Genomic DNA, 18,299 nt, shown 5'->3' with positions numbered 1-18,299 from the left:
TGTCAGCGTGTGTTTGTTTGTGTTACTGGGTCTCAGTGTGTGTCTGTGACACTAGATGTCAGTATTTAGTTTAGTTTCGAGATACAGCACTTAAACAGGCCCTTCGGCCCACCGAGTCTGTGCCGACCATCAACAAACCATTTATACTAATCCCACACCAATCCCGTATTCCTATCACATCCCCACCTATCCCTATATATTTCCCTACCACCTACCTATACTAGGGGCAATTTATGATGGCCAATTAACCTATCAACCTGCAAGTCTTTAGCATGTGGGAGGAAACCGGAGCACCGGGAGGAAACCAATGTATGTCTTTGTGACTTGGTTTCATTGTATGTCTTTTTTACCGGGTGTAAGTGTGTGTCTGCGTTACTGGGTATCAGTGTGTGTCTTTGTTACTTGGTGTAAGTGTATGTCTTTGTTACTTGGTGTCATTGTATGACTTTGTTACTTGGTGTCAGTGTGTGTCTGTGTTACAGGGTGTAAGTGTGTGTCTGCGTTACTGGGTATCAGTGTATGTCTGTGTTACTTGGTGCAAGCGTGTGTCTGTATTACTGGGTGTCAGTGTGTGTCTGTGTTACTTGGTGTAAGTGTATGTCTTTGTTACTTGGTGTCCGTGTGTGTCTTTGTTACTGGGTGTCAGTGTATGTCTTTGTTACTTGCTGTCAGTTTATGTCTGTGTTACTTGGTGTGAGTGTGTTTGTTTGTGTTACTGGGTGTCAGTGTGTGTCTGTGTTACTTGGTGTAAGTGTGTGTCTTTGTTACTTGGTGTCCGTGTGTGTCTGTGTTACTGGGTGTCAGAGTATGTCTTTGTTACTTGGTGTAAGTGTGTGTCTGTGTTACTGGGTATCAGTGTCTGTCTTTTTTACTTGGTTAAGTGTGTGTCTGTGTTACTGGGTATCAGTCCTTGTCTTTGTTACTTGGTGTCATTGTATGTCTGTGTTACTTGGTGTAAGTGTGTGTCTGTGTTACTGGGTATCAGTGTATGTCTTTGTTACTTGGTGTCAGTGTATGTCAAAATACTTGGTGTAAGTGCATGTCTTTGTTACTTGGTGCAATTGTCTGTCTTTGTTACTTGGTGTCAGTGTATGTCTGTGTTACTTGGTGTAAGTGGATGTCATGGTTACTTGGTGTCAGTGTATGTCTTTGTTACTTTGTGTCAGTGTGTGTCTGTGTTACTGTGTGTCAGTGTGTGTCTGTGTTACTGGGCATCAGTGTCCGTCTTTGTTACATGGTGTCAGTGTATGTCTTTGTTACTTGGTGTCAGTGTGTGTCTGTTTTACTGGGCATCAGTATCTGTCTTAGTGACTTGGTATCAGTGTATGTCTTTGTGACTTGGTTTCAGTGTAAGTATTTTTTACTGGGTGTAAGTGTGTGTCTGCGTCACTGGGTATCAGCGTGTGACTTTGTTACATTGTGTGAGTGTATGTCTTTGTTACTTGGTGTCAGTGTATGTCTTTGATACTTGGTGTCAGTGTGTGTCTGTGTTACTGGGTGTAAGTGTGTGTCTGCGTTACTGGGTATCAGTGTATGTCTTTGTTACTTGGTGTCAGTGAATGTCAAAATGCTTGGTCTAGGTGTATGTCTTTGTTACTTGGTGTAATTGTCTGTCTTTGTCACTTGATGTCAGTGTATGTCTGTGTTACTTGGTGTCAGTGTATGTCTTTTTTACTGGATGTCAGTGTGTGTCTGTGTTACTTGGTGTCAGTGTATGTCTTTTTTACTTGGTGTAAGTGTGTGTCTTTGTTACTTGATGTAAGTGTATGTATTTGTTACTTGATGTCAGTGTATGTCTTTGTGACTTGCTTTCAGTGTATGTCTTTTTTACTGGGTGTAAGTGTGTGTCTGCGTTCCTGGGTATCAGTGCGTGTCTTTGTTACTTGGTGTAAGTGTATGTCTTTGTTACTTGGTGTCAGTGTATGTCTTTGTTACTTGGTGTCAGTGTGTGTCTGTGTTACAGGGTGTAAGTGTGTGTCTGCGTTACTGGGTATCAGTGTATGTCTGTATTACTTGGGGTCAGTGTGTGTCTGTGTTACTTGGTGCAAGTGTATGTCTTTGTTACTTGGTGTCCGTGTGCGTCTTTGTTACTGGTTGTCATTGTATGTCTTTGTTACTTGGTGTCAGTTTATGTCTGTGTTACTTGGTGTCAGTCTGTTTGTTTGTGTTACTGGGTGTCAGTGTGTGTCTGTGTTACTTGGTGTAAGTGTGTGTCTTTGTTACATGGTGTCCGTGTGTGTCTGTGTTACTGGGTGTCAGAGTATGTGTTTGATACTGGGTGTCAGTGTATGTCTTTGTTACTTCTTTAAGTGTTTGTCTGTGTTACTGTGTATCAGTGCTTGTCTTTGTTACTTGGTGTCATTGTATGTCTGTGTTACTTGGTGTAAGTGTGTGTCTGTGTTACTGGGTATCAGTGTATGTCTTTGTTACTTGGTGTAATTGTCTGTCTTTGTTACTTGTTGTCAGTGTATGTCTGTGTTACTTGGTGTAAGAGTGTGTATTTGTTACTGGGCATCAGTGTATGTCTTTGTGACTTGGTATCAGTGTATGTCTTTGTGACTTGGTGTCAGTGTATGTCTTTGTTACTGTGTATCAGTGTTTCTCCGTGTTACTGGGTGTCAGTGTGTGTTTGTTTGCCTTTATAGCCACTCCAGGCGCTGCTTCACAAACCACTGACCACCTCCAGGCGCGTATCCATTGTCTCTCGAGATAAGGAGGCCCAAAAGAAAGAAGTAATTGTCTGTCTTTGTTACTTGGTGTCAGTGTATGTCTGTGTTACTTTGTGTAAGTGTGTGTATTTGTTACTGGGCATCAGTGTATGTCTTTGTGACTTGGTATCAGTGTATGTCTTTGTGACTTGGTGTCAGTATATGTCTTTGTTACTGTGTATCAGTGTTTCTCCGTGTTCCTGGGTGTCAGTGTGTGTTTGTTTGTGTTACTGGGTGTCAGTGTTTGTCTGTGACACTAGGTGTCAGTATTTAGTTTAGTTTGGAGATACAGCACTTAAATAGGCCCTTCGGCCCACTGAGTCTGTGCCGACCATCAACCACCCATTTATACTAATCCTACACTGATCCCGTATTCCTATCACATCCCCACCTATCCCTATATATTTCCCGACCACGTACCTATACTAGGGGCAATTTATGATGGCCAATTAACCTATCAACCTGCAATTCTTTGGCATGTGGGAGGAAACCGGAGCACCGGGAGGAAACCCACGCAGACACAGGGAGAACTTGCAAACTCTGCACAGGCAGGGCCCAGAATCGAACCCGGTTCCCTGGAGCTGTGAGGCTGCGGTGCTAACCACTGCGCCAATGTGCCCACCCCCCAGTGTGTGCCTGTGTTACTGGGTATCAGTGTATGTCTCTGTTACTTGGTGTCAGTGTATGTCTGTGTTACTTGGTGTAAGTGTGTGTCTGTGTTACTGGGTGTCAGTGTGTGTCTGTGTTACTTGGTGTAAGTCTGTGTCTTTGTTAGTTGGTGTCCGTGTGTGTCTGTGTGACCTGGTATCAGTGTATGTCTTTGTTACTTGGTTTCAGTGGATGTCAAAATACTTGCTGTAAGTGGATGTCTTTGTTACTTGGTGTAATTGTCAGTCTTTGTTACTTGGTGTCAGTGTATGTCTGTGTTACTTGGTGTAAGTGTGTGTCTTTGTTACCTGGTGTAAGTGTATGACTTTGTTACTTGATGTCAGTGTATGTCTTTCTTACTTGGTGTCAGTGTGTGTCTGATTTACTGGGCATCAGTGTATGTCTTTGTGACTTGGTATCAGTGCATGTCTTTGTGACTTGGTGTCAGTGTATGTCTTTTTTACTGGGTGTAAGTGGATGTCAAAATACTTGGTGTAAGTGTATGTCTTTGTTACTTGGTGTAATTGTCTGTCTTTGTTACTTGGTGTCAGTGTATGTCTGTGTTACTAGGTGTAATTGTGTGTCTTTGTTACTGGGCATCAGTGTATGTCTTTGTGACTTGGTATTAGTGTATGTCTTTGAGACTTGGTGTCAGTGTATGTCTATTTTACTGGGTGTCAGTGTGTGTCTGTGTTACTTGGTGTCAGTGTATGTCTTTGTTACTGTGTATCAGTGTTTCTCTCTGTTACTGGGTGTCAGTCTGTGTTTGTTTGTGTTACTGGGTGTCAGTGTGTGTCTGTGACACTAGGTGTCAGTATGTAGTTTAGTTTAGAGATACAGCACTTAAACAGGCCCTTCGGCCCACCGAGTCTGTGCCGACCATCAACAACCCATTTATACTAATCCTACACTAATCCCGTATTCCTATCACATCCCCACCTATCCCTATATATTTCCCTACCACGTACCTATACTAGGGGCAATTTATGATGGCCAATTAACCTATCAACCTGCAAGTCTTTGGCATGTGGGAGGAAACCGGAGCACCGGGAGGAAACCCACGCAGACACAGGGAGAACTTGCAAACTCCGCACAGGCAGGACCCAGAATCGAACCCGGTTCCCTGGAGCTGTGAGGCTGCGGTGCTAACCACTGCGCCAATGTGCCCAACCCCCAGTGTGTGCCTGTGTTACTGGGTATCAGTGTAAAGCTCTGTTACTTGGTGTCAGTGCATGTCTGTGTTACTTGGTGTAAGTGTGTGTCTGTGTTACTGGGTGTCAGTGTGTGTCTGTGTTACTTGGTGTAAGCCTGTGTCTTTGTTACTTGGTGTCCCTGTGTGTATGTGTTACCTGGTATCAGTGTATGTCTTTGTTACTTGGTGTCAGTGGATGTCAAAATACTTGGTGTAAGTGGATGTCTTTGTTACTTGGTGTAATTGTCTGTCTTTGTTACTTGGTGTCAGTGTATGTCTGCGTTACTTGGTGTAAGTGTGTGTCTTTGTTAGCTGGTGTAAGTGCATGTCTTTGTGACTTGGTGTAAGTGTGTGTCTGTGTTACTGGGTATCAGTGCTTGTCTTTGTTACTTGGTGTCAGTGGATGTCAAAATACTTGCTGTAAGTGGATGTCTTTGTTACTTGGTGTAATTGTCTGTCTTTGTGACTTGGTGTAATTGTCTGTCTTTGTTACTTGGTGTCAGTGTATGTCTGCGTTACTTGGTGTAAGTGTGTGTCTTTGTTAGTTGGTGTAAGTCTGTGTCTTTGTTAGTTGGTGTCCGTGTGTGTCTGTGTTACCTGGTATCAGTGTACGTCTTTGTTACTTGGTGTCAGTGGATGTCAAAATACTTGCTGTAAGTGGATGTCTTTGTTACTTGGTGTAATTGTCTGTCTTTGTGACTTGGTGTCAGTGTATGTCTGTGTTACTTGGTGTAAGTGTGTGTCTTTGTTACCTGGTGTAAGTGTATGACTTTGTTACTTGATGTCAGTGTATGTCTTTGTTACTTGGTGTCAGTGTGTCTCTGATTTACTGGGCATCAGTGTATGTCTTTGTGACTTGGTATCAGTGCATGTCTTTGTGACTTGGTGTCAGTGTATGTCTTTTTTACTGGGTGTAAGTGGATGTCAAAATACTTGGTGTAAGTGTATGTCTTTGTTACTTGGTGTAATTGTCTGTCTTTGTTACTTGGTGTCAGTGTTCGTCTGTGTTACTAGGTGTAAGTGTGTGTCTTTGTTACTGGGCATCAGTGTATGTCTTTGTGACTTGGTATTAGTGTATGTCTTTGAGACTTGGTGTCAGTGTATGTCTTTTTTACTGGGTGTCAGTGTTTCTCTCTGTTACTGGGTGTCAGTGTGTGTTTGTTTGTGTTACTGGGTGTCAGTGTGTGTCTGTGACACTAGGTGTCAGTATGTAGTTTAGTTTAGAGATACAGCACTTAAACAGGCCCTTCGGCCCACCGAGTCTGTGCCGACCATCAACAACCCATTTATACTAATCCTACACTAATCCCGTATTCCTATCACATCCCCACCTATCCCTATATATTTCCCTACCACGTACCTATACTAGGGGCAATTTATGATGGCCAATTAACCTATCAACCTGCAAGTCTTTGGCATGTGGGAGGAAACCGGAGCACCGGGAGGAAACCCACGCAGACACAGGGAGAACTTGCAAACTCCGCACAGGCAGGACCCAGTATCGAACCCGGTTCCCTGGAGCTGTGAGGCTGCGGTGCTAACCACTGCGCCAATGTGCCCAACCCCCAGTGTGTGCCTGTGTTACTGGGTATCAGTGTAAAGCTCTGTTACTTGGTGTCAGTGCATGTCTGTGTTACTTGGTGTAAGTGTGTGTCTGTGATACTGGGTGTCAGTGTGTGTCTGTGTTACTTGGTGTAAGCCTGTGTCTTTGTTACTTGGTGTCCGTGTGTGTCTGTGTTACCTGGTATCAGTGTATGTCTTTGTTACTTGGTGTCAGTGGATGTCAAAATACTTGGTGTAAGTGGATGTCTTTGTTACTTGGTGTAATTGTCTGTCTTTGTTACTTGGTGTCAGTGTATGTCTGTGTTACTTGGTGTAAGTGTGTGTCTTTGTTACCTGGTGTAAGTGCATGTCTTTGTGACTTGGTGTAAGTGTGTGTCTGTGTTACTGGGTATCAGTGCTTGTCTTTGTTACTTGGTGTCATTGTATGTCTGTGTTACTTGGTGTAATTGTCTGTCTTTGTTACTGGGTGTCAGTGTATGTCTTTGTTACTTGGTGTAATTATCTGTCTTTGTTACTTGGTGTCAGTGTATGTCTGTGTTACTTGGTGTAAGTGTGTGTATTTGTTACTGGGCATCAGTGTATGTCTTTGTGACTTGGTATCAGTGTATGTCTTTGTGACTTGGTGTCAGTGTATGTCTTTGTTACTGTGTATCAGTGTTTCTCTGTGTTACTGGGTGTCAGTGTGTGTTTGTTTGTGTTACTGGGTGTCAGTGTTTGTCTGTGACACGAGGTGTCAGTATTTAGTTTAGTTTGGATATACAGCACTTAAATAGGCCCATCGGCCCACTGAGTCTGTGCCGACCATCAACCACCCATTTATACTAATCCTACACTGATCCCGTATTCCTATCACATCCCCACCTATCCCTATATATTTCCCTACCACGTACCTATACTAGGGGCAATTTATGATGGCCAATTAACCTATCAACCTGCAAGTCTTTGGCATGTGGGAGGAAACCGGAGCACCGGGAGGAAACCCACGCAGACACAGGGAGAACTTGCAAACTCCGCACAGGCAGGACCCAGAATCGAACCCGGTTCCCTGGAGCTGTGAGGCTGCGGTGCTAACCACTGCGCCAATGTGCCCAACCCCCAGTGTGTGCCTGTGTTACTGGGTATCAGTGTAAAGCTCTGTTACTTGGTGTCAGTGCATGTCTGTGTTACTTGGTGTAAGTGTGTGTCTGTGTTACTGGGTGTCAGTGTGTGTCTGTGTTACTTGGTGTAAGCCTGTGTCTTTGTTACTTGGTGTCCGTGTGTGTCTGTGTTACCTGGTATCAGTGTATGTCTTTGTTACTTGGTGTCAGTGGATGTCAAAATACTTGGTGTAAGTGGATGTCTTTGTTACTTGGTGTAATTGTCTGTCTTTGTTACTTGGTGTCAGTGTATGTCTGCGTTACTTGGTGTAAGTGTGTGTCTTTGTTACCTGGTGTAAGTGCATGTCTTTGTGACTTGGTGTAAGTGTGTGTCTGTGTTACTGGGTATCAGTGCTTGTCTTTGTTACTTGGTGTCATTGTATGTCTGTGTTACTTGGTGTAAGTGTGTGCCTGTGTTACTGGGTGTCAGTGTGTGTCTGTGTTACTTGGTGTAAGTGTGTGTCTTTGTTACTTGGTGTCAGTGTGTGTCTGTGTGACTTGGTGTAAGTGTGTGTCTTTGTTACTTGTTGTAATTGTCTGTCTTTGTTACTTGGTGTAAGTGTGTGTCTGTGTTACTTGGTGTAAGTGTGTGTCTGTGTTCCTGGGTATCAGTGTATGTCTTTGTTACTTGGTGTCAGTGCTTGTCTGTGTTACTTGGCGTAAGTGTGTGTCTGTGTTACTGGGTATCAGTGCATGTTTTTGTTACTTGGTGCCAGTGTATGTCTGTGTTGCTTGGTGTAAGTGTGTGTCTGTGTTACTGGGTATCAGTGTCTGTCTTAGTTACTTGGTGTAAGTGTGTCTTTGTTACTTGGTGTAAGTGTGTGTCTTTGTTACTTGGTGTAATTGTATGTCTTTGTTACTTGGTGTAAGTGTATGTCTGTGTTACTTGGTGTAAATGGATGTCTTTGTTACTTGGTGTCAGTGTATGTCTGTGTTACTAGGTGTAAGTGTGTGTCTGTGTTACTGGGTATCAGTGTATGTCTTTGTTACTTGGTGTCAGTGTATGTCTGTGCTGCTTGGTGTAAGTGTGTGTCTGTGTTACTGGGTATCAGTGTCTGTCTTTATTACTTGGTGTAAGTGTGTGTCTGTGTTGCTGGGAATCAGTGTATGTCTTTGTTACTTGTTGTCATTGTATGTCTGTGTTACTTGGTGTAAGATTGTGTCTTTGTTACTTGGTGTTAGTGTGTGTCTGTGTTCCTGGGTATCAGTGTATGTCTTTGTTACTTGGTGTCAGTGCATGTCTGTGTTACTTGGTGTAAGTGTGTGTCTGTGTTACTGGGTATCAGTGCATGTTTTTGTTACTTGGTGTCAGTGTATGTCTGTGTTGCTTGGTGTAAGTGTGTGTCTGTGTTACTGGGTATCAGTGTCTGTCTTAGTTACTTGGTGTAAGTGTGTGTCTTTGTTACTTGGTGTAAGTGTGTGTCTTTGATACTTGATGTAATTGTATGTCTTTGTTACTTGGTGTAAGTGTATGTCTGTGTTACTTGGTGTAAGTGTATGTCTTTGTTACTTGGTGTCAGTGTATGTCTGTGTTACTAGGTGTAAGTGTGTGTCTGTGTTACTGGGTATCAGTGTATTTCTTGGTTACTTGGTGTCAGTGTATGTCTGTGCTGCTTGGTGTAAGTGTGTGTCTGTGTTGCTGGGTATCAGTGTCTGTCTTTGTTACTTGGTGTAAGTGTGTGTCTGTGTTGCTGGGAATCAGTGTATGTCTTTGTTACTTGTTGTCAGTGTATGTCTGTGTTACTTGGTGTAAGTGTGTGTCTGTGTTCCTGGGTATCAGTGTATGTCTTTGTTACTTGGTGTCAGTATATGTCTGTGTTACTTGGTGTAAGTGTGTGTCTGTGTTACTGGGTATCAGTGCATGTCTTTGTTACTTGGTGTCACTGTATGTCTGTGTTACGTGGTGTAAGTGTGTGTCTGTGTTACTGGGTGTCAGTGTGTGTCTGTGTTACTTGGTTTCCGTGTGTGTCTGTGTGACTTGGTGTAAGTGTGTGTCTGTGTTACTTGGTGTTAGTGTATGTCTTTGTGACTTGGTGTAAGTGTGTGTCTGTGTTACTTGTTGTAAGTGTGTGTCTGTGTTCCTGGGTATCATTGTATGTCTTTGTTACTTGGTGTCAGTATATGTCTGTGTTACTTGGTGTAAGTGTGTGTCTGTGTTACTGGGTATCAATGCATGTCTTTGTTACTTGGTGTCAGTGTATGTCTGTGTTACTTGGTGTAAGTGTGTGTCTGTGTTACTGGGTGACAGTGTGTGTCTGTGTTACTTGGTGTGTGTGTGTCTGTGTGACTTGGTGTAAGTGTGTGTCTGTGTTACTTGGTGTAATTGTATGTCTTTGTTACTTGGTGTCAGTGTATGTCTGTGTTACTTGGTGTAAGTGTGTGTCTTTGTTACTTGGTGTAATTGTATGTCTTTGTTACTTGGTGTCAGTGTATATCTGTGTTACTTTGTGTAAGTGTATGTCTTGTTACTTGGTGTCAGTGTATGTCTGTGTTACTTGGTGTAAGTGTGTGTCTGTGTTACTGGGTATCAGTGTATGTCTTTGTTACTTGGTGTCAGTGTATGTCTGTGTTGCTTGTTGTAAGTGTGTGTCTGTGTTACCGGGTATCAGTGTCTGTCTTTGTTACTTGGTGTAAGTGTGTGTCTGTGTTACTGGGTATCAGTGTATGTCTTTTTTACTTGGTGTCAGTGCATGTCTGTGTTACTTGGTGTAATTGTGTGTCTGTGTTACTGGGTGTCAATGTGTGTCTGTGTTACTTGGTGTAAGTGTGTGTCTTTGTTACTTGGTGTCGGTGTGTGTCTGTGTGACTTGGTGTAAATGTGTGTCTGTGTTACTTTGTGTAATTGTATGTCTTTGTTACTTGGTGTCAGTGTATGTCTTTGTTACTTGGTGTCAGTGTATGTCTGTGTTACTTGGTGTAAGTGTATGTCTTTGTTACTTGGTGTAAGTGTGTGTCTGTGTTCCTGGGTATCAGTGAATGTCTTTGTTGCTTGGTGTCAGTGTATGTCTGTGTTACTTGGTGTAATTGTGTGTCTGTGTTACTGGGTATCAGTGTATGTCTTTGTTACTTGGTGTCAGCGTATGTCAGTGTTGCTTGGTGTAAGTGTGTGTCTGTGTTACTGGGTATCAGTGTCTGTCTTTGTTACTTGGTGCAAGTGTGTGTCTGTGTTACTGGGTATCAGTGTATGTCTGTGTTACTGGGTGTCAGTGTATGTCTTTGTTACTTGGTGTAAGTGTGTGTCTGTGTTACTGGGTATCAGTGTCTGTCTTTGTTACTTGGTGTAAGTGTGTGTCTGTGTTACTGGGTATCAGTGTATGTCTTTCTTACTTGGTGTCAGTGTATGTCTGTGTTACTTGGTGTAAGTGTGTGTCTTTGATACTTGGTGAAAGTGTATGTATTTGTTACTTGGTGTAATTGTCTGTCTTTGATACTTGGTGTAACTGCATGTCTTTGTTACTTGGTGTCAGTGTATGTCTTTTCTCCTTGGTGTCAGTGTATGTCTGTGTTACTTGGTGTAAGTGTGTGTCTTTGTTACATGGTGTAATTGTATGTCTTTGTTACTTGGTGTCAGTGTATGTCTTTGTTACTTGGTGTCAGTGTGTGTCTGTGTTACTGGGTATCAGTGTATGTCTTTGTGACTTGGTATCAGTGTATGTCTTTGTTACTGCGTGTCAGTGTGTGTCTGTGTTACAGGGTATCAGTGTATGTCTTTGTGACTTGGTATCAGTGTATGTCTTTGTGACTTGGTGTCAGTGTTTGTCTGTGTTACTGGGTATCAGTGTATGTCTTTGTGACTTGTATCAGTGTTTGTCTTTGTTACTGTGTATCAGTGTTTCTCTTTGTTACTGGGTGTCAGTGTGTGTTTGTTTGTGTTACTGGGTGTCAGTGTGTGTCTTTGTGACTTGGTGTCAGTGTATGTCTTTGTTACTTGGTGTCAGTTTGTGTCTATGTTACTGGGTATCAGTGTATGTCTTTGTTACTTGGTGTCAGTGTATGTCAAAATACTTGGTGTAAGTGTATGTCTTTGTTACTTGGTGTAATTGTCTGTCTTTGTTACTTGGTGTCAGTGTATGTCTGTGTTACTTGGTGTAAGTGTGTGTCTGTGTTACTGGGTATCAGTGCATGTTTTTGTTACTTGGTGTCAGTGTACGTCTGTGTTGCTTGGTGTAAGTGTGTGTCTGTGTTACTGGGTATCAGTGTCTGTCTTAGTTACTTGGTGTAAGTGTGTGTCTTTGTTACTTGGTGTAAGTGTGTGTCTTTGATACTTGGTGTAATTGTATGTCTTTGTTACTTGGTGTAAGTGTATGTCTGTGTTACTTGGTGTAAGTGTATGTCTTTGTTACTTGGTGTCAGTGTATGTCTGTGTTACTAGGTGTAAGTGTGTGTCTGTGTTACTGGGTATCAGTGTATTTCTTTGTTACTTGGTGTCAGTGTATGTCTGTGCTGCTTGGTGTAAGTGTGTGTCTGTGTTACTGGGTATCAGTGTCTGTCTTTGTTACTTGGTGTAAGTGTGTGTCTGTGTTGCTGGGAATCAGTGTATGTCTTTGTTACTTGTTGTCAGTGTATGTCTGTGTTACTTGGTGTAAGTGTGTGTCTGTGTTCCTGGGTATCAGTGTATGTCTTTGTTACTTGGTGTCAGTATATGTCTGTGTTACTTGGTGTAAGTGTGTGTCTGTGTTACTGGGTATCAGTGCATGTCTTTGTTACTTGGTGTCAGTGTATGTCTGTGTTACGTGGTGTAAGTGTGTGTCTGTGTTACTGGGTGTCAGTGTGTGTCTGTGTTACTTGGGTTCCGTGTGTGTCTGTGTGACTTGGTGTAACTGTGTGTCTGTGTTACTTGGTGTAATTGTATGTCTTTGTTACTTGGTGTCAGTGTATGTCTGTGTTACTTGGTGTAAGTTTGTGTCTTTGTTACTTGGTGTAATTGTATGTCTTTGTTACTTGGTGTCAGTGTATGTCTGTGTTACTTGGTGTAAGTGTATGTCTTTGTTACTTGGTGTCAGTGTATGTCTGTGTTACTTGGTGTAAGTGTGTGTCTGTGTTACTGGGTATCAGTGAATGTCTTTGTTACATGGTGTCAGTGTATGTCTGTGTTGCTTGGTGTAAGTGTGTGTCTGTGTTACTGGGTATCGGTGTCTGTCTTTGTTACTTGGTGTAAGTGTGTGTCTGTGTTACTGGGTATCAGTGTATGTCTTTGTTACTTGGTGTCAGTGTATGTCTGTGTTACTTGGTGTTAGTGTATGTCTTTGTTACTTGGTGTAATGTGTGTCTGTGTTACTTGTTGTAAGTGTGTGTCTGTGTTCCTGGGTATCATTGTATGTCTTTGTTACTTGGTGTCAGTATATGTCTGTGTTGCTTGGTGTAAGTGTGTGTCTGTGTTACTGGGTATCGGTGTCTGTCTTTGTTACTTGGTGTAAGTGTGTGTCTGTGTTACTGGGTATCAGTGTATGTCTTTGTTACTTGGTGTCAGTGTATGTCTGTGTTACTTGGTGTTAGTGTATGTCTTTGTTACTTGGTGTAAGTGTGTGTCTGTGTTACTTGTTGTAAGTGTGTGTCTGTGTTCCTGGGTATCATTGTATGTCTTTGTTACTTGGTGTCAGTATATGTCTGTGTTACTTGGTGTAAGTGTGTGTCTGTGTTACTGGGTGACAGTGTGTGTCTGTGTTACTTGGTGTGTGTGTGTCTGTGTGACTTGGTGTAAGTGTGTGTCTGTGTTACTTGGTGTAATTGTATGTCTTTGTTACTTGGTGTCAGTGTATGTCTGTGTTACTTGGTGTAAGTGTGTGTCTTTGTTACTTGGTGTAATTGTATGTCTTTGTTACTTGGTGTCAGTGTATATCTTTGTTACTTTGTGTAAGTGTATGTCTTGTTACTTGGTGTCAGTGTATGTCTGTGTTACTTGGTGTAAGTGTGTGTCTGTGTTACTGGGTATCAGTGTATGTCTTTGTTACTTGGTGTCAGTGTATGTCTGTGTTGCTTGTTGTAAGTGTGTGTCTGTGTTACCGGGTATCAGTGTCTGTCTTTGTTACTTGGTGTAAGTGTGTGTCTGTGTTACTGGGTATCAGTGTATGTCTTTTTTACTTGGTGTCAGTGCATGTCTGTGTTACTTGGTGTAATTGTGTGTCTGTGTTACTGGGTGTCAATGTGTGTCTGTGTGACTTGGTGTAAATGTGTGTCTGTGTTACTTTGTGTAATTGTATGTCTTTGTTACTTGGTGTCAGTGTATGTTTTTGTTACTTGGTGTCAGTGTATGTCTGTGTTACTTGGTGTAAGTGTATGTCTTTGTTACTTGGTGTAATTGTGTGTCTGTGTTACTGGGTATCAGTGTATGTCTTTGTTACTTGGTGTCAGCGTATGTCAGTGTTGCTTGGTGTAAGTGTGTGTCTGTGTTACTGGGTATCAGTGTCTGTCTTTGTTACTTGGTGCAAGTGTGTGTCTGTGTTACTGGGTATCAGTGTATGTCTGTGTTACTGTGTGTCAGTGTATGTCTTTGTTACTTGGTGTAAGTGTGTGTCTGTGTTACTGGGTATCAGTGTCTGTCTTTGTTACTTGGTGTAAGTGTGTGTCTGTGTTACTGGGTATCAGTGTATGTCTTTCTTACTTGGTGTCAGTGTATGTCTGTGTTACTTGGTGTAAGTGTGTGTCTTTGATACTTGGTGAAAGTGTATGTATTTGTTACTTGGTGTAATTGTCTGTCTTTGATACTTGGTGTAACTGCATGTCTTTGTTACTTGGTGTCAGTGTATGTCTTTTCTCCTTGGTGTCAGTGTATGTCTGTGTTACTTGGTGTAAGTGTGTGTCTTTGTTACATGGTGTAATTGTATGTCTTTGTTACTTGGTGTCAGTGTATGTCTTTGTTACTTGGTGTCAGTGTGTGTCTGTGTTACTGGGTATCAGTGTATGTCTTTGTGACTTGGTATCAGTGTATGTCTTTGTTACTGCGTGTCAGTGTGTGTCTGTGTTACTGGGTATCAGTGTATGTCTTTGTGACTTGGTATCAGTGTATGTCTTTGTGACTTGGTGTCAGTGTTTGTCTGTGTTACTGGGTATCAGTGTATGTCTTTGTGACTTGGTATCAGTGTTTGTCTTTGTTACTGTGTATCAGTGTTTCTCTTTGTTACTGGGTGTCAGTGTGTGTTTGTTTGTGTTACTGGGTGTCAGTGTGTGTCTTTGTGACTTGGTGTCAGTGTATGTCTTTGTTACTTGGTGTCAGTGTGTGTCTATGTTACTGGGTATCAGTGTATGTCTTTGTTACTTGGTGTCAGTGTATGTCAAAATACTTGGTGTAAGTGTAGGTCTTTGTTACTTGGTGTAATTGTCTGTCTTTGTTACTTGGTGTCAGTGTATGTCTGTGTTACTTGGTGTAAGTGTGTGTCTTTGTTACTTGGTGTCAGTGTATGTATTTGTGACTGGGTGTCAGTGTATGTCTTTGTGACTTGGTGTCAGTGTATGTCTTTGTTACTTGGTGAAAGTGTATGTCTGCGTTACTGGGTATCAGTGTATGTCTTTGTTACTTGGTGTCAGTGTATGTCAAAATAATTGGTGTAAGTGTATGTCTTTGTTACTTGTTGTAATTGTCTGTCTTTTTACTTGGTGTCAGTGTATGTCTTTGTTACTTGCTGTCAGTGTATGTCTTTGTTACTTGGTGTCAGTGTGTGTCTGTGTTACTGGGTATCAGTGGATGTCTTTGTGACTTGGTATCAGAGTATGTCTTTGTGACTTGGTGTCATTGTATGTCTTTTTTACTGGGTGTCAGTGTGTGTCTGTGTTACTTGGTGTCAGTGTATGTCATTGTTACTGTGTATCAGTGTTTCTCTGTGCTACTGGATGTCACTGTGTGTTTGTTTGTGTTACTGGGTATCAGTGTATGTCTTTGTGACAAGGTATCAGTCTCTGTCTTTGTTACTGGGTGTCAGTGTGTGTCTGTGTTACTTAGTGTCAGTGTCTCAGTGTTTCTCTGTGTGACTGGGTGTCAGTGTGTGTTTGTTTGTGTTACTGGGTGTCAGTAACACCAGGTGTCAGTATTTAGTTTAGTTTAGAGATACAGCACTTAAACAGGCCTTTCTGCCCACCGAGTCTGTGGCGACCATCAACCACCCATTTATCCTAATCCTACACTAATCCCGTATTCCTATCACATCCCCACCTATCCCTATATATTTCCCTACCACCTACCTATACTAGGGGCAATTTATGATGGCCAATTAACATATTCACCTGCAAGTCTTTGGCATGTGGGAGGAAAGCGGAGCACCGGGAGGAAACCCACGCAGACACAGGGAGAACTTGGTGTAAGTGTGTGTCTTTGTTACTTGGTGTAATTGTATGTCTTTGTTACATGGTGTACGTGTATGTCTGTGTTACTTGGTGTACGTGTATGTCTTTGTTACTTGGTGTCAGTGTATGTCTGTGTTACTAGGTGTAAGTGTGTGTCTGTGTTACTGGGTATCAGTGTATGTCTTTGATACTTGGTGTCAGTGTGTGTCTGAGTTGCTGGGAATCAGTGTATGTCTTTGTTACTTGTTGTCAGTGTATGTCTGTGTTACTTGGTGTAAGATTGTGTCTTTGTTACTTGGTGTCAGTGTGTGTCTGTGTTCCTGGGTATCAGTGTATGTCTTTGTTACTTGGTGTCAGTGCATGTCTGTGTTACTTGGTGTAAGTGTGTGTCTGTGTTACTGGGTATCAGTGCATGTTTTTGTTACTTGGTGTCAGTGTATGTCTGTGTTGCTTGGTGCAAGTGTGTGTCTGTGTTACTGGGTATCAGTGTCTGTTTTAGTTACTTGGTGTAAGTGTGTGTCTTTGTTACTTGGTGTAAGTGTGTGTCTTTGTTACTTGGTGTAATTGTATGTCTTTGTTACTTGGTGTAAGTGTATGTCTGTGTTACTTGGTGTAAGTGTATGTCTTTGTTACTTGGTGTCAGTGTATGTCTGTGTTACTATGTGTAAGTGTGTGTCTGTGTTACTGGGTATCAGTGTATGTCTTTGTTACTTGGTGTCAGTGTATGTCTGTGCTGCTTGGTGTACGAGTGTGTCTGTGTTACTGGGTATCAGTGTCTGTCTTTGTTACTTGGTGTAAGTGTGTGTCTGTGTTGCTGGGAATCAGTGTATGTCTTTGTTACTTGTTGTCAGTGTATGTCTGTGTTACTTGGTGTAAGATTGTGTCTTTGTTACTTGGTGTCAGTGTGTGTCTGTGTGACTTGTTGTAAGTGTGTGTCTGTGTTCCTGGGTATCAGTGTATGTCTTTGTTACTTGGTGTCAGTGCATGTCTGTGTTACTTGGTGTAAGTGTGTGTCTGTGTTACTGGGTATCAGTGTATGTCTTTGTTACTTGGTGTCAGTGTATGTCTGTGTTGCTTGGTGTAAGTGTGTGTCTGTGTTACTGGGTATCAGTGTCTGTCTTTGTTACTTGGAGTAAGTGTGTGCCTGTGTTACTGGGTATCAGTGTATGTCTTTGTTAATTGGTGTCAGTGTATGTCTGTGTTACTGGGTGTCAGTGTGTGTCTGTGTTACTTGGTGTAAGTGCGTGTCTTTGTTACTTGGTGTCCGTGTGTGTCTGTGTTACTGGGTGTCAGTGTATGTCTTTGTTACTTGGTGTAAGTGTATGTATTTGTTACTTGGTGTAATTGTCTGTCTTTGATACTTGGTGTAACTGCATGTCTTTGTTACTTGGTGTCAGTGTATGTCTTTTCTCCTTGGTGTCAGTGTATGTCTGTGTTACTTGGTGTAAGTGTGTGTCTTTGTTACATGGTGTAATTGTATGTCTTTGTTACTTGGTGTCAGTGTATGTCTTTGTTACTTGGTGTCAGTGTGTGTCTGTGTTACTGGGTATCAGTGTATGTCTTTGTGACTTGGTATCAGTGTATGTCTTTGTTACTGCGTGTCAGTGTATGTCTGTGTTACTTGGTGTAAGTGTGTGTCTTTGATACTTGGTGAAAGTGTATGTATTTGTTACTTGGTGTAATTGTCTGTCTTTGATACTTGGTGTAACTGCATGTCTTTGTTACTTGGTGTCAGTGTATGTCTTTTCTCCTTGGTGTCAGTGTATGTCTGTGTTACTTGGTGTAAGTGTGTGTCTTTGTTACATGGTGTAATTGTATGTCTTTGTTACTTGGTGTCAGTGTATGTCTTTGTTACTTGGTGTCAGTGTGTGTCTGTGTTACTGGGTATCAGTGTATGTCTTTGTGACTTGGTATCAGTGTATGTCTTTGTTACTGCGTGTCAGTGTGTGTCTGTGTTACTGGGTATCAGTGTATGTCTTTGTGACTTGGTATCAGTGTATGTCTTTGTGACTTGGTGTCAGTGTTTGTCTGTGTTACTGGGTATCAGTGTATGTCTTTGTGACTTGGTATCAGTGTTTGTCTTTGTTACTGTGTATCAGTGTTTCTCTTTGTTACTGGGTGTCAGTGTGTGTTTGTTTGTGTTACTGGGTGTCAGTGTGTGTCTTTGTGACTTGGTGTCAGTGTATGTCTTTGTTACTTGGTGTCAGTGTGTGTCTATGTTACTGGGTATCAGTGTATGTCTTTGTTACTTGGTGTCAGTGTATGTCAAAATACTTGGTGTAAGTGTAGGTCTTTGTTACTTGGTGTAATTGTCTGTCTTTGTTACTTGGTGTCAGTGTATGTCTGTGTTACTTGGTGTAAGTGTGTGTCTTTGTTACTTGGTGTCAGTGTATGTATTTGTTACTGGGTGTCAGTGTATGTCTTTGTGACTTGGTGTCAGTGTATGTCTTTGTTACTTGGTGAAAGTGTATGTCTGCGTTACTGGGTATCAGTGTATGTCTTTGTTACTTGGTGTCAGTGTATGTCAAAATAATTGGTGTAAGTGTATGTCTTTGTTACTTGTTGTAATTGTCTGTCTTTTTACTTGGTGTCAGTGTATGTCTTTGTTACTTGCTGTCAGTGTATGTCTTTGTTACTTGGTGTCAGTGTGTGTCTGTGTTACTGGGTATCAGTGGATGTCTTTGTGACTTGGTATCAGAGTATGTCTTTGTGACTTGGTGTCATTGTATGTCTTTTTTACTGGGTGTCAGTGTGTGTCTGTGTTACTTGGTGTCA

Source organism: Heterodontus francisci, unplaced genomic scaffold (genome assembly GCF_036365525.1).
Source record: "Heterodontus francisci isolate sHetFra1 unplaced genomic scaffold, sHetFra1.hap1 HAP1_SCAFFOLD_50, whole genome shotgun sequence".
NCBI classification, from domain to species: domain Eukaryota; kingdom Metazoa; phylum Chordata; class Chondrichthyes; order Heterodontiformes; family Heterodontidae; genus Heterodontus; species Heterodontus francisci.
This window is presented reverse-complemented; position numbering follows the sequence as displayed.